The sequence below is a fragment of the Orcinus orca genome, chromosome 12 (assembly GCF_937001465.1).
Source record: "Orcinus orca chromosome 12, mOrcOrc1.1, whole genome shotgun sequence".
In the NCBI taxonomy this organism is placed as follows: Eukaryota; Metazoa; Chordata; class Mammalia; order Artiodactyla; family Delphinidae; genus Orcinus; species Orcinus orca.
Genome location: NC_064570.1, coordinates 88,927,478 through 88,943,910, shown reverse-complemented (window position 1 = coordinate 88,943,910; position 16,433 = coordinate 88,927,478).

Here is a 16,433-nt window from a genome sequence, read left to right as displayed (position 1 = left end):
ACTTCAGGTACGAGGGCGGGCCTCGCAGTGTTCCAAGCACAGCGTTCTCTCATGGCAGCTCACACGAGGGCCATGACAGAGTCTTCCTGGGCACTTCGCACTCACCAGCCATGTTGTCCTGAGGGCGTTCGAGGGCTCTGGAGATGTAGCGCTCCTCAAGGAACGCGCAGTGTGTGGTTGCCCAGCACTCGGCACGCACAGGGGTCCTCCGAGGGAATCAACCAATGGACCTCGACGTTGCTCAGCCGGCCCACAGGTGTCTGGAGGCACTCAGTGACCTTGGAGGGAAAATGATGCACACCCGTGGGGCCTAGGAGTCCCCGGACGTGTACTTCCTTTAAAGCAAAGCGACTAAGAACTCCTGGAAAGAGCTGCATGCCTCCCTTTCTGCACGGCTACTCAGGGCCTAACCTGGAGGTGAGTTCTCACGTTGAGGTTCCCTTTAGCTCTAGAGCCTGTCATGCGGACCGCCACCGCGGCCACAGAAGCCCCTGGTTTAGAGAGAGCAAACTCATAATTTTCCCCGAAGCATTCTTCCAGGGCTCACTGGCCTGTCGGGAGCCGGGAATGTCAGGGAGCTTCAAGGCAGGCATGAATGCCGCCCTCAAAATGGGAAAGCAGGGCTAGTTCCAGCAGGGCCCCGTTTTCATGGGCACACTCAGCGTACATCCCTGTGGTTTCTAACGAGTCCCAAGAGACACCGGTTACCCTGTGTTTCCTTCCCTGAGTCAACTTATCGAAGTAGGGAGTCCCGCATCCAGCGAACTGTCTCAACCAAGGAACGCCGTAGCTGCTCCTCTGGGCCTGGGGCTGCCTGCAGTGCCAAAGAAGGAACAGGACTTGAATTGCAGTAAGAACCCAAGCCGCCGTCCTCTAGGAGGCACGGTGCCTTCAGTCAGGAGGTCCTGGATGGAATGCGAAGACGAGGGTTACTCTGAGCGCAGCTCCGACTAGGGCAACGCGTAAGACCTCCGCACCATGTGGGACGTGCCAGAACGGTGTTCGTGAACGTGTGCGAGTGCTGAGGAAACCAAGCTGCTCCAAAAGAGAGGGCAGTGCGTTTCCCTACGCTCGGCGTGCACAGAGGGGCTCTAAAGGGCTACGGGCCTGGATGTTGCTTAGCAGACCCAGGTGCGCCTGGGGTTACTCAGTGTTCCTGCCGGGAAGAGGGTGCCCCGGCTAGCCTCCCAGGTGTCCAGAAAGCTGTGCTGCCGTTCAAGGTATGCAGAGCAGAGGCCACCGCCTCCTGGAAACTGCAGCACGCCTCCGCTTCTGCACGGCAAATCAGGGCCTTACTTCCAGGCATGGGTTCATGCTGGGTGTGCCGGGAGCCACACAGCATGCTAAGATGCTGACTTTCTCCTCGAGCAGAGTGACTTCAGGTACGAGGGCGGGCCTCGCAGTGTTCCAAGCACAGCGTTCTCTCATGGCAGCTCACACGAGGGCCATGACAGAGTCTTCCTGGGCACTTCGCACTCACCAGCCATGTTGTCCTGAGGGCGTTCGAGGGCTCTGGAGATGTAGGGCTCCTCAAGGATCGCGCAGTGTGTGGTTGCCCAGCACTCGGCACGCACAGGGCTCCTCCGAGGGAATCAACCAATGGACCTCGACGTTGCTCAGCCGGCCCACAGGTGTCTGGAGGCACTCAGTGACCTTGGAGGGAAAAGGATGCACACCCGTGGGGCCTAGGAGTCCCCGGACGTGTACTTCCTTTAAAGCAAAGCGACTAAGAACTCCTGGAAAGAGCTGCATGCCTCCCTTTCTGCACGGCTACTCAGGGCCTAACCTGGAGGCGAGTTCTCACGTTGAGGTTCCCTTTAGCTCTAGAGCCTGTCCTGCGGACCGCCACCGCGGCCACGGAAGCCCCTGGTTTAGAGAGAGCAAACTCATAATTTTCCCCGAAGCATTCTTCCAGGGCTCACTGGCCTGTCGGGAGCCGGGAATGTCAGGGAGCTTCAAGGCAGGCATGAATGCCGCCCTCAAAATGGGAAAGCAGGGCTAGTTCCAGCAGGCCCCCGTTTTCATGGGCACACTCAGCGTACATCCCTGTGGTTTCTAACGAGTCCCAAGAGACACCGGTTACCCTGCGTTTCCTTCCCTGAGTCAACTTATCGAAGTAGGGAGTCCCGCATCCAGCGAACTGTCTCAACCAAGGAACGCCGTAGCTGCTCCTCTGGGCCTGGGGCTGCCTGCAGTGCCAAAGAAGGAACAGGACTTGAATTGCAGTAAGAACCCAAGCCGCCATCCTCTAGGAGGCACGGTGCCTTCAGTCAGGAGGTCCTGGATGGAATGCGAAGACGAGGGTTACTCTGAGCGCAGCTCCGATTAGGGGAACGCGTAAGACCTCAGCGCCATGTGGGACGTGCCAGAACGGTGTTCGTGAACGTGTGCGAGTGCTGAGGAAACCAAGCTGCTCCAAAAGAGAGGGCAGTGTGTTTCCCTACGCTCGGCGTGCACAGAGGGTCTCTAAAGGGCTACGGGCCTGGATGTTGCTTAGCAGACCCAGGTGCGCCTGGGGGTACTCAGTGTTCCTGCCGGGAACAGGGTGCCCCGGCTAGCCTCCCAGGTGTCCAGAAAGCTGTGCTGCCGTTCACGGTATGCAGAGCAGAGGCCACCGCCTCCTGGAAACTGCAGCACGCCTCCGCTTCTGCACGGCAAATCAGGGCCTTACTTCCAGGCATGGGTTCATGCTGGGTGTGCCAGGAGCCACACATCATGCTAAGATGCTGACTTTCTCCTCGAGCAGAGTGACTTCAGGTACGAGGGCGGGCCTCGCAGTGTTCCAAGCACAGCGTTCTCTCATGGCAGCTCACACGAGGGCCATGACAGAGTCTTCCTGGGCACTTCGCACTCACCAGCCATGTTGTCCTGAGGGCGTTTGAGGGCTCTGGAGATGTAGCGCTCCTCAAGGAACGCGCAGTGTGTGGTTGCCCAGCACTCGGCACGCACAGGGGTCCTCCGAGGGAATCAACCAATGGACCTCGACGTTGCTCAGCCAGCCCACAGGGGTCTGGAGGCACTCAGTGACCTTGGAGGGAAAAGGATGCACACCCGTGGGGCCTAGGAGTCCCCGGACGTGTACTTCCTTTAAAGCAAAGCGACTAAGAACTCCTGGAAAGAGCTGCATGCCTCCCTTTCTGCACGGCTACTCAGGGCCTAACCTGGAGGCGAGTTCTCACGTTGAGGTTCCCTTTAGCTCTAGAGCCTGTCCTGCGGACCGCCACCGCGGCCACAGAAGCCCCTGGTTTAGAGAGAGCAAACTCATAATTTTCCCCGAAGCATTCTTCCAGGGCTCACTGGCCTGTCGGGAGCCGGGAATGTCAGGGAGCTTCAAGGCAGGCATGAATGCCGCTCTCAAAATGGGAAAGCAGGGCTAGTTCCAGCAGGCCCCCGTTTTCATGGGCACACTCAGCGTACATCCCTGTGGTTTCTAACGAGTCCCAAGAGACACCGGTTACCCTGCGTTTCGTTCCCTGAGTCAACTTATCGAAGTAGGGAGTCCCGCATCCAGCGAACTGTCTCAACCAAGAAACGCCGTAGCTGCTCCTCTGGGCCTGGGGCTGCCTGCAGTGCCAAAGAAGGAACAGGACTTGAATTGCAGTAAGAACCCAAGCCGCCGTCCTCTAGGAGGCACGGTGCCTTCAGTCAGGAGGTCCTGGATGGAATGCGAAGACGAGGGTTACTCTGAGCGCAGCTCCGATTAGGGCAACGCGTAAGACCTCTACGCCATGTGGGACATGCCAGAACGCTGTTCGTGAACGTGTGCGAGTACTGAGGAAACCAAGCTGCTCCAAAAGAGAGGGCAGTGTGTTTCCCTACGCTCGGCGTGCACAGAGGGGCTCTAAAGGGCTACGGGCCTGGATGTTGCTTAGCAGACCCAGGTGCGCCTGGGGGTACTCAGTGTTCCTGCCGGGAACAGGGTGCCCCGGCTAGCCTCCCAGGTGTCCAGAAAGCTGTGCTGCCGTTCAAGGTATGCAGAGCAGAGGCCACCGCCTCCTGGAAACTGCAGCACGCCTCCGCTTCTGCACGGCAAATCAGGGCCTTACTTCCAGGCATGGGTTCATGCTGGGTGTGCCGGGAGCCACACAGCATGCTAAGATGCTGACTTTCTCCTCGAGCAGAGTGACTTCAGGTACGAGGGCGGGCCTCGCAGTGTTCCAAGCACAGCGTTCTCTCATGGCAGCTCACACGAGGGCCATGACAGAGTCTTCCTGGGCACTTCGCACTCACCAGCCATGTTGTCCTGAGGGCGTTCGAGGGCTCTGGAGATGTAGCGCTCCTCAAGGAACGCGCAGTGTGTGGTTGCCCAGCACTCGGCACGCACAGGGGTCCTCCGAGGGAATCAACCAATGGACCTCGACGTTGCTCAGCCTGCCCACAGGTGTCTGGAGGCACTCAGTGACCTTGGAGGGAAAATTATGCACACCCGTGGAGCCTAGGAATCCCCGGACGTGTACTTCCTTTAAAGCAAAGTGACTAAGAACTCCTGGAAAGAGCTGCATGCCTCCCTTTCTGCACGGCTACTCAGGGCCGAACCTGGAGGCGAGTTCTCACGTTGAGGTTCCCTTTAGCTCTAGAGCCTGTCATGCGGACCGCCACCGCGGCCACGGAAGCCCCTGGTTTAGAGAGAGCAAACTCATAATTTTCCCCGAAGCATTCTTCCAGGGCTCACTGGCCTGTCGGGAGCCGGGAATGTCAGGGAGCTTCAAGGCAGGCATGAATGCCGCCCTCAAAATGGGAAAGCAGGGCTAGTTCCAGCAGGCCCCCGTTTTCATGGGCACACTCAGCGTACATCCCTGTGGTTTCTAACGAGTCCCAAGAGACACCGGTTACCCTGTGTTTCCTTCCCCGAGTCAACTTATCGAAGTAGGGAGTCCCGCATCCAGCGAACTGTCTCAACCAAGGAACGCCGTAGCTGCTCCTCTGGGCCTGGGGCTGCCTGCAGTGCCAAAGAAGGAACAGGACTTGAATTACAGTAAGAACCCAAGCCGCCGTCCTCTAGGAGGCACGGTGCCTTCAGTCAGGAGGTCCTGGATGGAATGCGAAGACGAGGGTTACTCTGAGCGCAGCTCCGATTAGGGCAACGCGTAAGACCTCCGCACCATGTGGGACGTGCCAGAACGGTGTTCGTGAACGTGTGCGAGTGCTGAGGAAACCAAGCTGCTCCAAAAGAGGGGGCAGTGCATTTCCCTACGCTCGACGTGCACAGAGGGGCTCTAAAGGGCTACGGGCCTGGATGTTGCTTAGCAGACCCAGGTGCGCCTGGGGTTACTCAGTGTTCCTGCCGGAAGAGGGTGCCCCGGCTAGCCTCCCAGGTGTCCAGAAAGCTGTGCTGCCGTTCAAGGTATGCAGAGCAGAGGCCACCGCCTCCTGGAAACTGCAGCACGCCTCCGCTTCTGCACGGCAAATCAGGGCCTTACTTCCAGGCATGGGTTCATGCTGGGTGTGCCGGGAGCCACACAGCATGCTAAGATGCTGACTTTCTCCTCGAGCAGAGTGACTTCAGGTACGAGGGCGGGCCTCGCAGTGTTCCAAGCACAGCGTTCTCTCATGGCAGCTCACACGAGGGCCATGACAGAGTCTTCCTGGGCACTTCGCACTCACCAGCCATGTTGTCCTGAGGGCGTTCGAGGGCTCTGGAGATGTAGCGCTCCTCAAGGAACGCGCAGTGTGTGGTTGCCCAGCACTCGGCACGCACAGGGGTCCTCCGAGGGAATCAACCAATGGACCTCGACGTTGCTCAGCCAGCCCACAGGGGTCTGGAGGCACTCAGTGACCTTGGAGGGAAAAGGATGCACACCCGTGGGGCCTAGGAGTCCCCGGACGTGTACTTCCTTTAAAGCAAAGTGACTAAGAACTCCTGGAAAGAGCTGCATGCCTCCCTTTCTGCACGGCTACTCAGGGCCTAACCTGGAGGCGAGTTCTCACGTTGAGGTTCCCTTTAGCTCTAGAGCCTGTCCTGCGGACCGCCACCGCGGCCACAGAAGCCCCTGGTTTAGAGACAGCAAACTCATAATTTTCCCCGAAGCATTCTTCCAGGGCTCACTGGCCTGTCGGGAGCCGGGAATGTCAGGGAGCTTCAAGGCAGGCATGAATGCCGCTCTCAAAATGGGAAAGCAGGGCTAGTTCCAGCAGGCCCCCGTTTTCATGGGCACACTCAGCGTACATCCCTGTGGTTTCTAACGAGTCCCAAGAGACACCGGTTACCCTGCGTTTCCTTCCCTGAGTCAACTTATCGAAGTAGGGAGTCCCGCATCCAGCGAACTGTCTCAACCAAGGAACGCCGTAGCTGCTCCTCTGGGCCTGGGGCTGCCTGCAGTGCCAAAGAAGGAACAGGACTTGAATTGCAGTAAGAACCCAAGCCGCCGTCCTCTAGGAGGCACGGTGCCTTCAGTCAGGAGGTCCTGGATGGAATGCGAAGACGAGGGTTACTCAGCGCAGCTCCGATTAGGGCAAAGCATAAGACCTCTACGCCATGTGGGACATGCCAGAACGCTGTTCGTGAACGTGTGCGAGTACTGAGGAAACCAAGCTGCTCCAAAAGAGAGGGCAGTGTGTTTCCCTATGCTCGGCGTGCACAGAGGGGCTCTAAAGGGCTACGGGCCTGGATGTTGCTTAGCAGACCCAGGTGCGCCTGGGGGTACTCAGTGTTCCTGCCGGGAACAGGGTGCCCCGGCTAGCCTCCCAGGTGTCCAGAAAGCTGTGCTGCCGTTCACGGTATGCAGAGCAGAGGCCACCGCCTCCTGGAAACTGCAGCACGCCTCCGCTTCTGCACGGCAAATCAGGGCCTTACTTCCAGGCATGGGTTCATGCTGGGTGTGCCAGGAGCCACACATCATGCTAAGATGCTGACTTTCTCCTCGAGCAGAGTGACTTCAGGTACGAGGGTGGGCCTCGCAGTGTTCCAAGCACAGCGTTCTCTCATGGCAGCTCACACGAGGGCCATGACAGAGTCTTCCTGGGCACTTCGCACTCACCAGCCATGTTGTCCTGAGGGCGTTCGAGGGCTCTGGAGATGTAGCGCTCCTCAAGGAACGCGCAGTGTGTGGTTGCCCAGCACTCGGCACGCACAGGGGTCCTCCGAGGGAATCAACCAATGGACCTCGACGTTGCTCAGCCTGCCCACAGGTGTCTGGAGGCACTCAGTGACTTTGGAGGGAAAATGATGCACACCCGTGGGGCCTAGGAGTCCCCTGACGTGTACTTCCTTTAAAGCAAAGCGACTAAGAACTCCTGGAAAGAGCTGCATGCCTCCCTTTCTGCACGGCTACTCAGGGCCGAACCTGGAGGCGAGTTCTCACGTTGAGGTTCCCTTTAGCTCTAGAGCCTGTCCTGCGGACCGCCACCGCGGCCACGGAAGCCCCTGGTTTAGAGACAGCAAACTCATAATTTTCCCCGAAGCATTCTTCCAGGGCTCACTGGCCTGTCGGGAGCCGGGAATGTCAGGGAGCTTCAAGGCAGGCATGAATGCCGCCCTCAAAATGGGAAAGCAGGGCTAGTTCCAGCAGGCACCCGTTTTCATGGGCACACTCAGCGTACATCCCTGTGGTTTCTAACGAGTCCCAAGAGACACCGGTTACCCTGCGTTTCCTTCCCTGAGTCAACTTATCGAAGTAGGGATTCCCGCATCCAGCGAACTGTCTCAACCAAGGAACGCCGTAGCTGCTCCTCTGGGCCTGGGGCTGCCTGCAGTGCCAAAGAAGGAACAGGACTTGAATTGCAGTAAGAACCCAAGCCGCCATCCTCTAGCAGGCACGGTGCCTTCAGTCAGGAGGTCCTGGATGGAATGCGAAGACGAGGGTTACTCTGAGCGCAGCTCCGATTAGGGCAACGCGTAAGACCTTCGCGCCATGTGGGACATGCCAGAACGGTGTTCGTGAACGTGTGCGAGTGCTGAGGAAACCAAGCTGCTCCAAAAGAGGGGGCAGTGCGTTTCCCTACGCTCGACGTGCACAGAGGGGCTCTAAAGGGCTACGGGCCTGGATGTTGCTTAGCAGACCCAGGTGCGCCTGGGGTTACTCAGTGTTCCTGCCGGGAACAGGGTGCCCCGGCTAGCCTCCCAGGTGTCCAGAAAGCTGTGCTGCCGTTCAAGGTATGCAGAGCAGAGGCCACCACCTCCTGGAAACTGCATCATGCCTCCGCTTCTGCACGGCAAATCAGGGCCTTACTTCCAGGCATGGGTTCATGCTGGGTGTGCCGGGAGCCACACAGCATGCTAAGATGCTGACTTTCTCCTCGAGCAGAGTGACTTCAGGTACGAGGGCGGGCCTCGCAGTGTTCCAAGCACAGCGTTCTCTCATGGCAGCTCACACGAGGGCCATGACAGAGTCTTCCTGGGCACTTCGCACTCACCAGCCATGTTGTCCTGAGGGCGTTCGAGGGCTCTGGAGATGTAGCGCTCCTCAAGGAACGCGCAGTGTGTGGTTGCCCAGCACTCGGCACGCACAGGGGTCCTCCGAGGGAATCAACCAATGGACCTCGACGTTGCTCACCCGGCCCACAGGTATCTGGAGGCACTCAGTGACCTTGGAGGGAAAATGATGCACACCCGTGGGGCCTAGGAGTCCCCGGACGTGTACTTCCTTTAAAGCAAAGTGACTAAGAACTCCTGGAAAGAGCTGCATGCCTCCCTTTCTGCACGGCTACTCAGGGCCTAACCTGGAGGCGAGTTCTCACGTTGAGGTTCCCTTTAGCTCTAGAGCCTGTCCTGCGGACCGACACCTTGGCCACGGAAGCCCCTGGTTTAGAGAGAGCAAACTCATAATTTTCCCCGAAGCATTCTTCCAGGGCTCACTGGCCTGTCGGGAGCCGGGAATGTCAGGGAGCTTCAAGGCAGGCATGAATGCCGCCCTCAAAATGGGAAAGCAGGGCTAGTTCCAGCAGGGCCCCGTTTTCATGGGCACACTCAGCGTACATCCCTGTGGTTTCTAACGAGTCCCAAGAGACACCGGTTACCCTGCGTTTCCTTCCCTGAGTCAACTTATCGAAGTAGGGAGTCCCGCATCCAGCGAACTGTCTCAACCAAGGAACGCCGTAGCTGCTCCTCTGGGCCTGGGGCTCCCTGCAGTGCCAAGAAGGAACAGGACTTGAATTGCAGTAAGAACCCAAGCCGCCGTCCTCTAGGAGGCACGGTGCCTTCAGTCAGGAGGTCCTGGATGGAATGCGAAGACGAGTGTTACTCTGAGCGCAGCTCCGATTAGGGCAACGCGTAAGACCTCTACGCCATGTGGGACATGCCAGAACGCTGTTCGTGAACGTGTGCGAGTACTGAGGAAACCAAGCTGCTCCAAAAGAGAGGGCAGTGTGTTCCCCTACGCTCGGCGTGCACAGAGGGGCTCTAAAGGGCTACGGGCCTGGATGTTGCTTAGCAGACCCAGGTGCGCCTGGGGGTACTCAGTGTTCCTGCCGGGAACAGGGTGCCCCGGCTAGCCTCCCAGGTGTCCAGAAAGCTGTGCTGCCGTTCACGGTATGCAGAGCAGAGGCCACCGCCTCCTGGAAACTGCAGCAAGCCTCCGCTTCTGCACGGCAAATCAGGGCCTTACTTCCAGGCATGGGTTCATGGTGGGTGTGCCAGGAGCCACACATCATGCTAAGATGCTGACTTTCTCCTCGAGCAGAGTGACTTCAGATACGAGGGCGGGCCTCGCAGTGTTCCAAGCACAGCGTTCTCTCATGGCAGCTCACACGAGGGCCATGACAGAGTCTTCCTGGGCACTTCGCACTCACCAGCCATGTTGTCCTGAGGGCGTTCGAGGGCTCTGGAGATGTAGCGCTCCTCAAGGAACGCGCAGTGTGTGGTTGCCCAGCACTCGGCACGCACAGGGGTCCTCCGAGGGAATCAACCAATGGACCTCGACGTTGCTCAGCCAGCCCACAGGGGTCTGGAGGCACTCAGTGACCTTGGAGGGAAAAGGATGCACACCCGTGGGGCCTAGGAGTCCCCGGACGTGTACTTCCTTTAAAGCAAAGCGACTAAGAACTCCTGGAAAGAGCTGCATGCCTCCCTTTCTGCACGGCTACTCAGGGCCTAACCTGGAGGCGAGTTCTCACGTTGAGGTTCCCTTTAGCTCTAGAGCCTGTCCTGCGGACCGCCACCGCGGCCACGGAAGCCCCTGGTTTAGAGACAGCAAACTCATAATTTTCCCCGAAGCATTCTTCCAGGGCTCACTGGCCTGTCGGGAGCCGGGAATGTCAGGGAGCTTCAAGGCAGGCATGAATGCCGCTCTCAAAATGGGAAAGCAGGGCTAGTTCCAGCAGGGCTCCGTTTTCATGGGCACACTCAGCGTACAGCCCTGTGGTTTCTAACGAGTCCCAAGAGACACCGGTTACCCTGCGTTTCCTTCCCTGAGTCAACTTATCGAAGTAGGGAGTCCCGCATCCAGCGAACTGTCTCAACCAAGGAACGCCGTAGCTGCTCCTCTGGGCCTGGGGCTGCCTGCAGTGCCAAAGAAGGAACAGGACTTGAATTGCAGTAAGAACCCAAGCCGCCATCCTCTAGGAGGCACGGTGCCTTCAGTCAGGAGGTCCTGGATGGAATGCGAAGACGAGGGTTACTCTGAGCGCAGCTCCGATTAGGGGAACGCGTAAGACCTCCGCGCCATGTGGGACGTGCCAGAACGGTGTTCGTGAACGTGTGCGAGTGCTGAGGAAACCAAGCTGCTCCAAAAGAGAGGGCAGTGCGTTTCCCTACGCTCGGCGTGCACAGAGGCGCTCTAAAGGGCTACGGGCCTGGATGTTGCTTAGGAGACCCAGGTGCGCCTGGGGTTACTCAGTGTTCCTGCCGGGAACAGGGTGCCCCGGCTAGCCTCCCAGGTGTCCAGAAAGCTGTGCTGCCGTTCAAGGTATGCAGAGCAGAGGCCACCGCCTCCTGGAAACTGCAGCACGCCTCCGCTTCTGCACGGCAAATCAGGGCCTTACTTCCAGGCATGGGTTCATGCTGGGTGTGCCGGGAGCCACACAGCATGCTAAGATGCTGACTTTCTCCTCGAGCAGAGTGACTTCAGGTACGAGGGCGGGCCTCGCAGTGTTCCAAGCACAGCGTTCTCTCATGGCAGCTCACACGAGGGCCATGACAGAGTCTTCCTGGGCACTTCGCACTCACCAGCCATGTTGTCCTGAGGGCGTTCGAGGGCTCTGGAGATGTAGCGCTCCTCAAGGATCGCGCAGTGTGTGGTTGCCCAGCACTCGGCATGCACAGGGGTCCTCCGAGGGAATCAACCAATGGACCTCGACGTTCCTCAGCCGGCCCACAGGTGTCTGGAGGCACTCAGTGACCTTGGAGGGAAAATGATGCACACCCGTGGGGCCTAGGAATCCCCGGACGTGTACTTACTTTAAAGCAAAGCGACTAAGAACTCCTGGAAAGAGCTGCATGCCTCCCTTTCTGCACGGCTACTCAGGGCCTAACCTGGAGGCGAGTTCTCACGTTGAGGTTCCCTTTAGCTCTAGAGCCTGTCCTGCGGACCGCCACCGCGGCCACGGAAGCCCCTGGTTTAGAGAGAGCAAACTCATAATTTTCCCCGAAGCATTCTTCCAGGGCTCACTGGCCTGTCGGGAGCCGGGAATGTCAGGGAGCTTCAAGGCAGGCATGAATGCCGCCCTCAAAATGGGAAAGCAGGGCTAGTTCCAGCAGGGCCCCGTTTTCATGGGCACACTCAGCGTACATCCCTGTGGTTTCTAACGAGTCCCAAGAGACACTGGTTACCCTGCGTTTCCTTCCCTGAGTCAACTTATCGAAGTAGGGAGTCCCGCATCCAGCGAACTGTCTCAACCAAGGAACGCCGTAGCTGCTCCTCTGGGCCTGGGGCTGCCTGCAGTGCCAAAGAAGGAACAGGACTTGAATTGCAGTAAGAACCCAAGCCGCCGTCCTCTAGGAGGCACGGTGCCTTCAGTCAGGAGGTCCTGGATGGAATGCGAAGACGAGGGTTACTCTGAGCGCAGCTCCGATTAGGGCAACGCGTAAGACCTCTACGCCATGTGGGACATGCCAGAACGCTGTTCGTGAACGTGTGCGAGTACTGAGGAAACCAAGCTGCTCCAAAAGAGAGGGCAGTGTGTTTCCCTACGCTCGGCGTGCACAGAGGGGCTCTAAAGGGCTACGGGCCTGGATGTTGCTTAGCAGACCCAGGTGCGCCTGGGGGTACTCAGTGTTCCTGCCGGGAACAGGGTGCCCCGGCTAGCCTCCCAGGTGTCCAGAAAGCTGTGCTGCCGTTCACGGTATGCAGAGCAGAGGCCACCGCCTCCTGGAAACTGCAGCACGCCTCCACTTCTGCACGGCAAATCAGGGCCTTACTTCCAGGCATGGGTTCATGCTGGGTGTGCCAGGAGCCACACATCATGCTAAGATGCTGACTTTCTCCTCGAGCAGAGTGACTTCAGATACGAGGGCGGGCCTCGCAGTGTTCCAAGCACAGGGTTCTCTCATGGCAGCTCACACGAGGGCCATGACAGAGTCTTCCTGGGCACTTCGCACTCACCAGCCATGTTGTCCTGAGGGCGTTCGAGGGCTCTGGAGATGTAGCGCTCCTCAAGGAACGCGCAGTGTGTGGTTGCCCAGCACTCGGCACGCACAGGGGTCCTCCGAGGGAATCAACCAATGGACCTCGACGTTGCTCAGCCAGCCCACAGGGGTCTGGAGGCACTCAGTGACCTTGGAGGGAAAAGGATGCACACCCGAGGGGCCTAGGAGTCCCCGGACGTGTACTTCCTTTAAAGCAAAGCGACTAAGAACTCCTGGAAAGAGCTGCATGCCTCCCTTTCTGCACGGCTACTCAGGGCCTAACCTGGAGGCGAGTTCTCACGTTGAGGTTCCCTTTAGCTCTAGAGCCTGTCATGCGGACCGCCACCACGGCCACAGAAGCCCCTGGTTTAGAGACAGCAAACTCATAATTTTCCCCGAAGCATTCTTCCAGGGCTCACTGGCCTGTCGGGAGCCGGGAATGTCAGGGAGCTTCAAGGCAGGCATGAATGCCGCCCTCAAAATGCGAAAGCAGGGCTAGTTCCAGCAGGGGCCCGTTTTCATGGGCACACTCAGCGTACATCCCTGTGGTTTCTAACGAGTCCCAAGAGACACCGGTTACCCTGTGTTTCCTTCCCTGAGTCAACTTATCGAAGTAGGGAGTCCCGCATCCAGCGAACTGTCTCAACAAAGGAACGCCGTAGCTGCTCCTCTGGGCCTGGGGCTGCCTGCAGTGCCAAAGAAGGAACAGGACTTGAATTGCAGTAAGAACCCAAGCCGCCGTCCTCTAGGAGGCACGGTGCCTTCAGTCAGGAGGTCCTGGATGGAATGCGAAGACGAGGGTTACTCTGAGCGCAGCTCCGATTAGGGCAACGCGTAAGACCTCCGCGCCATGTGGGACGTGCCAGAACGGTGTTCGTGAACGTGTGCGAGTGCTGAGGAAACCAAGCTGCTCCAAAAGAGGGGGCAGTGCGTTTCCCTACGCTCGACATGCACAGAGGGGCTCTAAAGGGCTACGGGCCTGGATGTTGCTTAGCAGACCCAGGTGCGCCTGGGGTTACTCAGTGTTCCTGCCGGGAACAGGGTGCCCCGGCTAGCCTCCCAGGTGTCCAGAAAGCTGTGCTGCCGTTCAAGGTATGCAGAGCAGAGGCCACCACCTCCTGGAAACTGCATCATGCCTCCGCTTCTGCACGGCAAATCAGGGCCTTACTTCCAGGCATGGGTTCATGCTGGGTGTGCCGGGAGCCACACAGCATGCTAAGATGCTGACTTTCTCCTCGAGCAGAGTGACTTCAGGTACGAGGGCGGGCCTCGCAGTGTTCCAAGCACAGCGTTCTCTCATGGCAGCTCACACGAGGGCCATGACAGAGTCTTCCTGGGCACTTCGCACTCACCAGCCATGTTGTCCTGAGGGCGTTCGAGGGCTCTGGAGATGTAGCGCTCCTCAAGGAACGCGCAGTGTGTGGTTGCCCAGCACTCGGCATGCACAGGCGTCCTCCGAGGGAATCAACCAATGGACCTCGACGTTGCTCAGCTGGCCCACAGGGGTCTGGAGGCACTCAGTGACCTTGGAGGGAAAAGGATGCACACCCGTGGGGCCTAGGAGTCCCCGGACGTGTACTTCCTTTAAAGCAAAGCGACTAAGAACTCCTGGAAAGAGCTGCATGCCTCCCTTTCTGCACGGCTACTCAGGGCCTAACCTGGAGGCGAGTTCTCACGTTGAGGTTCCCTTTAGCTCTAGAGCCTGTCCTGCGGACCGACACCTTGGCCACGGAAGCCCCTGGTTTAGAGACAGCAAACTCATAATTTTCCCCAAAGCATTCTTCCAGGGCTCACTGGCCTGTCGGGAGCCGGGAATGTCAGGGAGCTTCAAGGCAGGCATGAATGCCGCCCTCAAAATGGGAAAGCAGGGCTAGTTCCAGCAGGGCCCCGTTTTCATGGGCACACTCAGCGTACATCCCTGTGGTTTCTAACGAGTCCCAAGAGACACCGGTTACCCTGCGTTTCCTTCCCTGAGTCAACTTATCGAAGTAGGGAGTCCCGCATCCAGCGAACTGTCTCAACCAAGGAACGCCATAGCTGCTCCTCTGGGCCTGGGGCTCCCTGCAGTGCCAAGAAGGAACAGGACTTGAATTGCAGTAAGAACCCAAGCCGCCGTCCTCTAGGAGGCACGGTGCCTTCAGTCAGGAGGTCCTGGATGGAATGCGAAGACGAGGGTTACTCTGAGCGCAGCTCCGATTAAGGCAACGCGTAAGACCTCTACGCCATGTGGGACATGCCAGAACGCTGTTCGTGAACGTGTGCGAGTACTGAGGAAACCAAGCTGCTCCAAAAGAGAGGGCAGTGTGTTTCCCTACGCTCGGCGTGCACAGAGGGGCTCTAAAGGGCTACGGGCCTGGATGTTGCTTAGCAGACCCAGGTGCGCCTGGGGGTACTCAGTGTTCCTGCCGGGAACAGGGTGCCCCGGCTAGCCTCCCAGGTGTCCAGAAAGCTGTGCTGCCGTTCACGGTATGCAGAGCAGAGGTCACCGCCTCCTGGAAACTGCAGCACACCTCCGCTTCTGCACGGCAAATCAGGGCCTTACTTCCAGGCATGGGTTCATGCTGGGTGTGCCAGGAGCCACACATCATGCTAAGATGCTGACTTTCTCCTCGAGCAGAGTGACTTCAGATACGAGGGCGGGCCTCGCAGTGTTCCAAGCACAGGGTTCTCTCATGGCAGCTCACACGAGGGCCATGACAGAGTCTTCCTGGGCACTTCGCACTCACCAGCCATGTTGTCCTGAGGGCGTTCGAGGGCTCTGGAGATGTAGCGCTCCTCAAGGAACGCGCAGTGTGTGGTTGCCCAGCACTCGGCACGCACAGGGGTCCTCCGAGGGAATCAACCAATGGACCTCGACGTTGCTCAGCCAGCCCACAGGGGTCTGGAGGCACTCAGTGACCTTGGAGGGAAAAGGATGCACACCCGTGGGGCCTAGGAGTCCCCGGACGTGTACTTCCTTTAAAGCAAAGCGACTAAGAACTCCTGGAAAGAGCTGCATGCCTCCCTTTCTGCACGGCTACTCAGGGCCTAACCTGGAGGCGAGTTCTCACGTTGAGGTTCCCTTTAGCTCTAGAGCCTGTCCTGCGGACCGCCACCGCGGCCACAGAAGCCCCTGGTTTAGAGAGAGCAAACTCATAATTTTCCCCGAAGCATTCTTCCAGGGCTCACTGGCCTGTCGGGAGCCGGGAATGTCAGGGAGCTTCAAGGCAGGCATGAATGCCGCCCTCAAAATGGGAAAGCAGGGCTAGTTCCAGCAGGCCCCCGTTTTCATGGGCACACTCAGCGTACATCCCTGTGGTTTCTAACGAGTCCCAAGAGACACCGGTTACCCTGCGTTTCCTTCCCTGAGTCAACTTATCGAAGTAGGGAGTCCCGCATCCAGCGAACTGTCTCAACCAAGGAACGCCGTAGCTGCTCCTCTGGGCCTGGGGCTCCCTGCAGTGCCAAGAAGGAACAGGACTTGAATTGCAGTAAGAACCCAAGCCGCCGTCCTCTAGGAGGCACGGTGCCTTCAGTCAGGAGGTCCTGGATGGAATGCGAAGACGAGGGTTACTCTGAGCGCAGCTCCGATTAGGGCAACGCGTAAGACCTCTACGCCATGTGGGACATGCCAGAACGCTGTTCGTGAACGTGTGCGAGTACTGAGGAAACCAAGCTGCTCCAAAAGAGAGGGCAGTGTGTTCCCCTACGCTCGGCATGCACAGAGGGGCTCTAAAGGGCTACGGGCCTGGATGTTGCTTAGCAGACCCAGGTGCGCCTGGGGGTACTCAGTGTTCCTGCCGGGAACAGGGTGCCCCGGCTAGCCTCCCAGGTGTCCAGAAAGCTGTGCTGCCGTTCACGGTATGCAGAGCAGAGGCCACCGCCTCCTGGAAACTGCAGCACGCCTCCGCTTCTGCACGGCAAATCAGGGCCTTACTTCCAGGCATGGGTTCAT